The sequence below is a fragment of the Oryctolagus cuniculus genome, chromosome 11 (assembly GCF_964237555.1).
Source record: "Oryctolagus cuniculus chromosome 11, mOryCun1.1, whole genome shotgun sequence".
NCBI lineage: Eukaryota > Metazoa > Chordata > Mammalia > Lagomorpha > Leporidae > Oryctolagus > Oryctolagus cuniculus.
The window spans coordinates 33,908,324-33,919,425 of record NC_091442.1 but is presented as its reverse complement, the minus strand read 5'-3'; the positions used below and the strand labels follow the sequence as shown (position 1 = coordinate 33,919,425).

At 42.4% G+C, this 11,102-nt stretch overlaps 1 pseudogene; it reads left to right on the top strand.

Annotated features, from left to right (window-relative positions):
* The first annotated feature begins 7,230 nt into the window (after window positions 1-7,230).
* On the top strand, window positions 7,231-8,906 carry LOC138844331 (disintegrin and metalloproteinase domain-containing protein 17 pseudogene; annotated as a pseudogene).
* Window positions 8,907-11,102: the final 2,196 nt, after the last annotated feature.

The window sequence follows — 11,102 nt, the reverse complement described above, 5'->3', positions numbered from 1 at the left end:
CACAGCACCAGCCCCTGAACATAATATTTTGCACACAGGTGTGTGTCTTCTCAGTGCATGCATAAATAAGATATTCTATGTATTCAATTTGGCTTGATATTTATATGGGGATATCTGAGTGCAGTCATTAAAAATATTCATTTAAAAATTTTCCCTCCAATTGACATTTTGAGATTTGATGATCATTTATAGCCCTAGTACCTACTGTTGAGGAACAGTGTTTTTTTTTTTTTTCTTCATACTACTTGTTGAACTTTTACTTAGTGTATGGTTGATCTTATGAGTATAAAGTAAACTGAAAATTTCTTTCAAGAAAACAATTGAGTGGAAACAGGAGGAGGAAGAAGAAGGGTGGGAGTGTGGGCGGGAGGGAGGGTAGGGTGGTATGTATCAATATGTTCCTAAATCTAAAGAACAGGTCTTCAAAGAAGGAGGTACCTTTCTCTGAAGGGAGGAGAGAACCTCCACTTTGACTATGACCTTGTCTAAATATGATCAGAGTCGGTGAACTCAAAAGGCTTCCATAGCCTTGGCAACTCATGACTGGAGCATAGGGAGATTACTGATGCCATGAACAGGAGTGTCAATTTGTCAAGTCAACAACAGGAGTCACTGTGCACTTACTCCTCATGTAGGATCTCTGTCCTTAATGTGCTGTACATTGAGATTTAATGCTATAACGAGTACTCAAACAGTATTTTTCACTTTGTGTTTCTATGTGGGTGCAAACTGTTGAAATCTTTACTTAATGTCTACTAAACTGATCTTCTGTATATATAGAAAATTGAAAATGAATCTTGATATGAATGGAAGGGGAGAGGGAGTGGGAAAGGGGAGGATTGCAGGTGGGAGGGAAGTCATCGGGGGGAGGGGGAAGCCAATGTAGTCCATAAGCTGTACTTTGGAAATCTATATTCATTAAATAAAAGTAAAAAAAAATATGTTCCAAATATGTATATATGAAATACATGAAAATTATATACTCTAAATAATTTTTTTTTTAAAAAAAGGCTTTTTAAAACATTAGATCCCCTAAATCTGCACAACAGTGATAGATATTTTTCTTTCAGAAGGGAACCAATCAATGAAAAATAAAGCATGTTTACAGCACCTCCCCCCATTTTTCTCTCCAGAGGTCAGCGTTGCAGCACAGCAAGTTAAGATGTGGCCTGCAATGATGGCATCCCATATTGGAGTGCTAATTCAAGCCCCAGCTGCTCCACTCTCCATCCAGCTACCTGCAAATGCACCTGAGAAAGAAGCAGAAGACAGGGCAGGCACTGTGGTATAGTGGTAAAGCTATTGCCGGCAACCCCAACATCCCATACAGGTGCTGGTTTGAGCCCCAGCTGCTCCAATTCCAATGCAGCTCCCTGCTAATGTGCCTGAGAAAGAAAGCAGCAGAAGTTGGCCCAAGTGCTTGGGCCCCTGCACCCATGTTGGAGACCCGGATGAAGCTCCTGGCTCCTGGCTTCAGCCTGGCTCAGCCCTGGCATCTGTGGCCAGTTGGGGAGTGAACCAGCAGATGGAAGATCTCTTCCTCTCTCTCTCTCTCTATCTCTGTAACTCTACCTTTGAAATTAAATAAATATGTAAAAAAAAAAAAAAGAAGAAGAAGCAGCAGCAAAAGACAGCCCAAGTACTTAGGTCCCTGCCACCCACGTACACAATGTGGATGGAGCTCCTGGCTCCTGACTTTAGCCTTGCCCAACCCTGGCTATTGTAACCATTTGGGGAGTGAACCAGCAGATGGAAGATCTCCTTCTCTCTCTACCACTCTGCCTTTGAAACAAATAAATTTTTTTTAATTTCCCTTTTTACTCCTAGCCTTATAAACTTACAATAGCCTTATAAACTTCAATAGCTTTGATTTTAAGCTTGTTTGTTTGTTTGCTTCACCTCTTACACACTGGCCATTGACAAGCAATCAAAAAACGATCTTCAAATATACATGAATATAAAACATCTTCTCTCTTGTATCCTTTTTAGGAGAAATACGGTTTTGTGCTGAAGAACAGGCATATGTTTCTGTCCATGGAATGACTACAGAAACATCCACCTTTCTAAAGCTTTCACCACAGCGTGTCAACATTTACCTATTCACTGTAGAGGAGCCATTGTTCCCATTTGATCCACTAAGAAACAACAAAGAGGCAGCAAAAGAGGGAGGGTTATTAAAAAAAAAAAAAACAAAAAAACACAAAAACAAAAACAAAAAAACACAAAGAGAAGGAGTGAAGGGGAAGAAGTTTCTGAGGCTCCCCTTGGTTATGTAACCTCCTTTGTCCATCCACTTTGTCACTTTTCAGTAACAGTATTATTTTTTGTTGGTACAAGTGGAACAAATCATCAACTGAAAAATAAGAAGCAAACCTTGAACATCATTGGAAACCACTTAAAATTGATTCCACTAGATCTGAAGCTATAACCCTATCAATTACCTGTGTGTAGCCCAAGGTTCAAAACTTTGAATGAACATTCAGCAATTGCATCATGAATATGTCTATGCTCCTTGCTTTAACCATGAATATATAGGAAAACTATGAACAAAACATAACAGAGGGCCACTTAGAATCTTCATCATTTGAATAAATAAGGCTTTATCATCTATGCTTGCAGGACAAATTCTAAAAATTAATGTTCTGCTGCTCTGATTTCACTAATTTGAGAAACAGAATTTCACCATAGGCATACATTTTTTCCCAGGAAAATGAAACCTTTAATGTAATTCTGAATGTGTTTATGAAGTGCAGAAAGAAAATTCATTGCCAGAAGAATGACACAACAAGGTCTCCAGCTTGAGCAATAACAGTGCTGTCTAATAAAAAGTACAATGAAAACATGATATAGAATGTTAATGATTACCTTAGGATAAAATAAATAAGATTCATGCAGAAAAAGGGTATAAACTTCTGGGTAGATACACCAGTATCAGAGTGTTCTCCACATTTCCTATTCTCATGGACATTAGTGTCTAACTGACATCTAACAAATGACTATGATATAAAAGTATTTTTACAAATTATGACAAGTGCTCAGAAAGGGACTAAAGGGTATGGTAAATTTTGTGATCGATGTTCTTTATTCCAGATGGCTGTTTGGAATTGACAACCATTACCTCACCTACCTTCCAAAGAGAGATAATAATAGCTTAAGTCAGGACAAAGATAATGTCCCATTGCACAGCAAAAGCGATTGGTCCAAGGAATGGGTATATGATTCAAGAAAGTTCCATGAAAAACCTTTCATGAATTCATACATGTACAGGGTAAAGGGAAGTTTTCCCTCTGTTAGAGTTGCCAAGCTGTGGAAATATGCATATGGGTCAGTAGGCTACCATACTGAGGAAGCATATCTGGCCAAAGACAGAAGGATGCTGACATGCAGGAGGGAAGAAAGCTATGTGGGGTCAAATAGAGGAGAGGAGAAGAAAGGAGAGGAAAAGCAGAAAGGAGAGAAAGAACTGGTAACTCCCACTAAGCTTAGTTTGGGCTACATGAAGCCATTACATTTTCCAGATCACTCAGTACTTGCTTTTTCCTGTTAACCATTTTGAAAAGCCCATGCAAATATGAACTCATCCTTAGTTCCTGAAACAGCGTTTACATACATTCAGTGCCCAATGAGTATTTATCCAATGGATTAATGAATAAAGGGATGGGTAGATGAGTAAATGAATGACTTGACAAAGAAAAAGAAAAAGAACTACACAGAGGAAACTCACTTTATCTAAATATGGCACTTTAAAAACTTTGTGGAAAAACAGAAATAAAAGATGCATTTTCCATGAACTTTTTGAAGATTCCTCATATGAGGAAAGAATACCTAGCTAAATTGAGTTAGGCATTTGAATTTTGGTATTTTCATATGTAAAAACAAATTGATTTTAAAAAGCGTGTATACTGATTCAAATTCTACATTATCAGGCCATAATCATCAATCCATAGCACCAAAGTCAATCAAGGGAGAAGTTGTAATTTCTCTTCCACAGCAACATGACTACAACTAAGCTAATAAAACCAAATATTTAAAATACAAATTTCAAGGTCAACTCCAAGGAAACTCAATACTGACAAGTAGAACACAAATTCTTGAGAAAATTAAGAGGTGCTTAAGACATTCACTGTGCCTAGCTTTCTACCATTTCTACAATGGCTATATGGAGTTCTCTTCCAAATCAAACAGCAACTGGAGTTAGTACAATCAGAGAACAATTAGGAAGCCCATGCCTTGGGACCAAAACATAACCAGATTAGACGTGTCACCATGAAGCCTCAGAGGTGTAATTTAAAAATTACTGGGTTAATTTGCTTTTCTATAGCAAATGGTCCCTGAAAAACGATAGTGTAATTTATCACCCAAGCACAAGGAGGAAAAGTTTCTGGTAGATAGCCAGGTCTTGTCTGATCTCATAAATTCTGGTGTTATGGGATTTCCTCCAGCCTTACTGAGTTTGTGGACAAAGTAGATTTTCATGTTTTCATTTCCAGTTCTGGCAATCCAAGTGTATTCATTTAACAAAAGAAAAACAAACATAAAAGCTAATCAACATTTAGCAATAAAAACTCATAAGGAAGTCAGTCATAGAGGAAGTTGATATCTGTTTTTCTTATCTTTCTTTTTCTCTATAAATTAGAAGACAATCTCATGATTCCACCTCAGCTCCATCTTTGCTACCTTCACCCATCCACAGTCAGAACAAAGGAGAGAGAATGATAAAAGTATTTCTCTTCCACAGTGCATTGGCAACCTATGCGAACAAAGCTTCAAGGTAGGGCAATGACATATTTTGGGTTCCAATGGGTTTTCCAGATACTTCTCTTATACTGTGGAAGACAAAGTTGTTCAAATCAGTGTAGTTAATAGGCTTACCAGAAATTTACTGACTAGTAAGTAATCTCTCTACTGATTAATCCATCCTTTCATATTCTTTTTTCATTTACTTAGCAGGCATCTGAGGTATAGTCTTTCCACCCTTTCTAGATAAATAAACTTTGTTATTATATAACAATTTATGCTTCAGTTTCATCTTCTTTTAAAGGAAGGGTAATAGTACTTACCCTACAGGGCTATACTGAGGTTCAGTCAAGTTAATTCATGTAGAGCTCTTAGCTTTACGCAGGTGAGGGTTCCAGATTCTTGCTCATCATTGAGCAACTCCTATGTGCCGTTGACTCTGTTAAGCACTAGATATATAGAAAAGAAAAACAAAGTTACTGTCCTGAATTTTCTTCTAATCTGTTGGGTAAACAGTTACGCAAAAATGACAAGTGCTTCAAATGATAAAAAAAAAAAAAGGCTAGAAGTAGCCACAGTAAGAATTAAACAGAGAAAAGGCACAAGTCTGAACTAAAGCCTTAGATGACACAAATGAAGGCTTGGTGGGGTGGGGGAGAAGATAGGTTCATGAACGTTTTGTGATACAGAATAATGAGACATGAACACTAATCGGACATAGAAAGCAAAAGAGATTAAGGTTTGTAAAATGGCTTCGTTTTCCACCTTAAGGAACTGAGCAGATGGTGATAGTTCCTCTTTAACAAGGAAGAGAGGTGGGGCCAGCGCTGTGGTGTAGGGGGTAAAGCCATCACCTGTGGTGCCGGTTCAAGTTGTGGTTGCTCCATTTCCCATTCAGCTCTCTGCTATGGCCTGGGAAAGCAGTAGAAGACGGCCCAAGTCCTCAGGCCCCCGCACCGGCATGGGAGACCCGAGGAAGCTCCTGGCTCCTGGCTTCAGATTAGCACAGCTCCAGCCCATGCAGTGAACTGGGGAGTGAACCAGCAGATGGAAGACCTCTCTCTGCCTCTCCTCTCTCTGTGTAACTCTGACTTTCAAATAAATCTTAAAAAAAAAAAAAAAAAAAAAAAGAGAAGAGGGACAACTTTAGTTGGGAGCACTGTTTCTGAGGTAGTAATATATCTTGTCCATTTTATATTCTTATATCAAAATACCTGAGGCTGTGTAGCTTACTTGGCTCACAATACTTGGTACCAACAGCTTAGTAGTAGTGTCCTGGGGAGGGTCCTCCAACGTGTTGGAGAAATGGAAAGGGAACTGTAGCCTCCTGTAATGGCAAGCCACTGTCTTGAGAGCTAACCTACTCACAGGAGATCTAATCCAATCCTGAGAGGACGGCATTAATCCCTTCTAAGGGAGGTGCCCTAAGGCCTCATCACTTTTTGCTACCCAACTCTTAAAGGTCTACCACCTCTCAACACCGTTACACGAAGGACAAAGTTTCCAGAAACGAACCAGCGGCAGACGAACTATATTTGAACTACAGGAGATGATACTTGCCCAGGCGGCGCAGGAGTCGGTGGTGGCCGGAAGCCGGCTGAGCGGGCCTCTCCTAGCACCGCCCCCACTTCCGGAGAGAGTCTTCCCTGTAGGCGGCTTGGAGGGAGTGGAGAGCTTTGAGGGGCCGGCCGGGCGGATCCCCTCCACCCCTCAGTGCGAGCAGTTTCCCCAACCCTCTTCAGGCGAAGACTGCGGGAAAGGTGGAGCAGAGCCGGGAACAACAGGCAGTGTCTCCTTTTCCTGTCCGGCCTGGTTCGTTTCGTGCTGGTGCCACGACCTCCGGACGACTCGGGCCTTGGCTTCCACCCCGGATTCGCTTAATTCTTTGCTCCCAGACTATGATATCTTCTAATATCCAGCAGCACTCCGTAAGAAAAAGGGATCTACAGGCCTCGACACATTTAGAAACACTACTAACTTCTTCAGTGTTTTTGAAAAGGCAGTTTAAATTATACCTGACATCAAGTACTGAACGCTTTGCACAGAATTGCGAGGTCGTGGTGATAGATGGTAAAGATGAAAGCGAGTACGCTGTGATGTGGCAGGACTTCTGCAGTGGACATGTGATTGGTGAGCCTGATTCTAGGGTTCTAGCCCACATAAGAGATGTAGGCTAGAGAGGGCAGAATATAACATAGAGCCACTTTGGAGATTTGTTAATGACACTGAAGACAATGCTAGCTTGTAAATCTGAAGATAGTAAGATGTTTCACCTTTGCAGTCTCCAAAAGTGTGTGCATATGTAAAAGTGGATAATGAAGAGTTGCTTCCCAAAGGACTAGTAGACAGAGAACCTCAGGAAGGGCTTGTTCATCTGGTAGAGAAGAGTGGATCCTAACCCCGTGAAGAATACATGCAAACTACTGGTGCTCACAGATCATCACTTTTACAGATACATGGGCAGAGGGGAGGAGAGCACAACGCAAATTACTTAAGAGAGTTCATTGACAGTTGATATCTATCAGGACACTTCATGGGACAATGTGGGGTTTAAAGGTTATGGGATACAGATAGAGCAGATTCTCATTCTCAAGTCTCCACAGGAGGTTAAAACTGGTGGAAGACACTATAACATGGCTAAAAGTTACCTAAATGAAGAAAAGGATGCTTGGGATGTGAAGATGTTGCTAGAACAATGTAGCTTTGATTTGCTGAAGAAGCATCTAAAGTCTGCCTGGCACAGCTTTTCACTTACCAAGATTTTGCTATGGGAACGCTAGGACTGGCTTATGTGGGTTGTCCCAGAGCTAACAGTCATGGAGGTGTTTGTTTAAAGGCTTATTGTAGTCCAGTTGAGAAGAAAAATATCTATTTGAATAGTGGTTTGACAAGCACCAAAAATTGTGGTAAAACCATCCTTACAAAGGAAGCTAACCTGGTTACAACTCATGAGTTGGGAAACAATTTTGGAGCAGAACACAATCCTGATGGTCTAGCAGAACGTGCTATGAAAGAGAACCAGGAAGGAAAATGTGTTATGTACCCCATTGCTGTGAGTGGGGACCATGAGAACAATAAGATGTGTTCACACTGCAGTAAACAATCTATAAGACCATCGAAAGTAAGGCTCAGGAGTACTTTCAAGAATGCAGCAACAAGGTGTGCAGGAACTCCAGGGTGGATGAGGGAGAAGAGTGTGATCCTGGCATCATGTACCTGAGCAAAGACAGCTGCCAACAGTGACTGCACCTTGAAGCAGGGAGTCCAGTGCAGTGATAGGAACAGCCCTTGTTGTAAACACTTTGTCAGTTTTAGAATTCACAGAAGCAGTGCCAGGAGGCTATTAATGCTATGTGCAATGGCGTGTCCTACTGCGCAGGGAACAGCAGTGAGTGCCCACCACTGGGAAATGCTGAAGATGACGTGGTTTGCCTGGATCTGGGCAAGTGTAAAGATGGAAAGTGTATCCCCTTCTGTGAGAGGGAGCAGCAGCTGGAGTCCTGTGTGTGCAATGAGACAGAGAACTCGTGCAAGGTGTGCTGCAGGGACCCCTCTGGCTGTTGTGTGCCCTAGGTGGACGCGGAGCAGAAGAACCTGTTTCTGGGGAAAGGAAAGCTCTGCACAGTAGGATTTTGTGATATGAAAATGGCAAGTGTGAAAAACGAGTGCAGGATGTAATTGAGCAACTTTGGGATTTCAGTGACCAGCTGAGCATCAATACTTTTGGAAAGTTTTTAGCAGACGACATCATAGGGTCCGTCCTGGTTTTGTCCTTGATATTTTGGATTCCTTTCAGCATTCTTGTCCATTGTGTGGATAAGAAATTGGATAAGCAGTATGAGTGTCTGTTTCACTCCAGTAACATGGAAATGTTAAGCAGCATGGATTCAGCGTCCGTGCGCATTATCAAGCCCTTCCCTGCCCCCCAGACTCCAGGCTGCCTGCAGTGCCTGCGGTGACTGGAAGTGAGAAGGCTACCTCCTTTAAACTGCAGTGGCAGAGTCGTGTCAACAGCAAGGAAACTGAGTGCTAGCCCAGGGTCACGTGCTGAGCTCTTTGGAATTCAGTGTGCAAAGTGTTTTTATAGATTGGACCCAAAATTGTAGTGTGCGTTTTGTGAAGATCTGGGAGATGTAAGGAAGTGACCTCACAGCAGATGCCAGTCAAGGTCTGAGCTTCCTGTTTGTAAACCATGCTTGTGCGGCTCAGCCCTTTCCCTGCTGAAGAGGTAAGGTGCATCTAGCTAATTATGAGGCTTTCCGGTTTTAGTTTTTAATCTTTAAAATCTCCCTTCACCTGTGGTACAAAAGTATTTTGTACCTGTGGTATGAAATACAGCCATATGAGACTACAAATATTTACATTTTTGTAAATTAACCTTTTATATTGATAATAGCACCAATTAGAAAAATGATCTTATTTTTTTATACACTGTAATGATCCACTGAGGCATTTAGTTATTTGTGAGGACAACTGAAACACAGTTATTTATTTTTTGACTTCAAGTAATGACAGAGAAGATAAAGCTATCTCTACATTATCTCCAAAATGTGGGTCTTTTTTCTAGCTGTTACCCGTGTCAGCAGCATGGAGAATTACATATCTAAACTTTGAAATAATTTGGGTTAATATAGCTCTTCCTAAGTCTAAGCTAGAACTTTTTTTCTTCTTTTTAATTTTTTGGACAGGCAGAGTGGACAGTGAGAGAGAGAGAGAGAGACAGAGAGAAAGGTCTTCCTTCCATTGGTTCACCCCCAAAATGGCCACTATGGCCAGTGCACTGCACCAATCCGAAGCCAGGAGCCAGGTGCTTCCTCCTGGTCTCCCATGCAGGTACAGGGCCCAATCACTTGGGCCATCCTCTACTGCCCTCCCAGGCCACAGCAGAGAGCTGGACTGGAAGAAGAGCAACTGGGACAGAACCGGCGCCCCAACTGGGACTAGAACCCGGAGTGCCAGCACCACAGGTGGAGAATTAGCCTAGTGAGCCGTGGCGCCGGAGCCAGGTGTTTCTCCTGGTCTCCCATGTGGGTGCAGGGCCCAAGGACCTGGGCCATCCTCCACTGCACTCCCTGGCCACAGCAGAGAGCTGGAATGGAAGAGGAGCAACAGGGACAGAATCCGGAGCCCCGACTGGGACTGGAACCCGGTGTGCCGGCGCCGCAGGTGGAGGATTAGCCTGTTGAGCCGTGGCGCCAGCCTAAGCTAGAACTTTGTAGACTTAACAGCTTGGAGAGTCGTAGACAGCAGTGGGACTGATAGACTCCTTGCTAGTTGTTTAGGACTCCCAATTTGCTGGGCAATCTCTCTGGGTTTAGTATCTTCATACACCCAATACTATTGCGATGCTCTGAAAAAAAATTTCCAAAAGAGTGGCTGTCTGTTTGCCAACACTAGTGGGGAGGAGGTGTTTCTCACCATAAGAACAGATAGTTTTGAATAGGCCAAGATGTGCTGAGCCATCTGGGAGAGGGAGTGTAACAGGGGCCCAGCCCTGGAACACCCCATACTTCAGAAACCCTTTTTTACCCACCTCAAGTAGGTATCTGCATTACTTCTTACTTTAATGCTTCAGGATTCTGGATGGTCTGCGTTTACTACATGAAGGATAAAAATTATTCGTCCAAATTCTGGTTTCTATAGGGTTATCATAGAAGCTTTTTTCCTATAGGAACTAAAGCGTGCTCACCTTAACCAAGATAACTCTTACACTGAGGGCAGTTAACCAAACCTGTGATAAATCATGCTTCCCCACCCCGATGTTTGTTACACAGATACTTGTTACACTAATACTTCAACTGGTACCTTATGGTATTTCCTTTTACCTTGTCATGGTATCTTTATATCTTAGTTGTGCTTTCAGAGTTTGATACAAAATGAGTGAGGTGTGTGGGTATGAGTGGAACCATTCTTAGCAGAATGTAAAAACATTTTTATAAGATTGTTGACTTTTTAAAAAACCAAACTTGTCGGCCGGCTCCGCAGCTCACTAGGCTAATCCTCCGCCTGCGGCGCCGGCACCCTGGGTTCTAGTCTCGGTTGGGGCGCCAGTTCTGTCCCAGTTGCTCCTCTTCCAGTCCAGCTCTCTGCTGTGGCCTGGGAAGGCAGTGGAGGATGGCCCAAGTGCTTGAGCCCTGCACTGGCATGGGAGACCAGGAGGAAGCACCTGGCTCCTGGATCGGCGCAGTGCGCCGGCTGTAGCGGCCATTTGGGGGGGTGAGCCAACGGAAGGAAGACCTTTCTTTTTATCTCTCTCTCTCTCATTGTCTAACTCTGCCTGTCAAAAGAAACACAAAAAAACAGAATTGTCTTTTTTGCCATTTATAGAATTAACAAGCTGCTCAGGGTGTATTTTATAGCTGTGG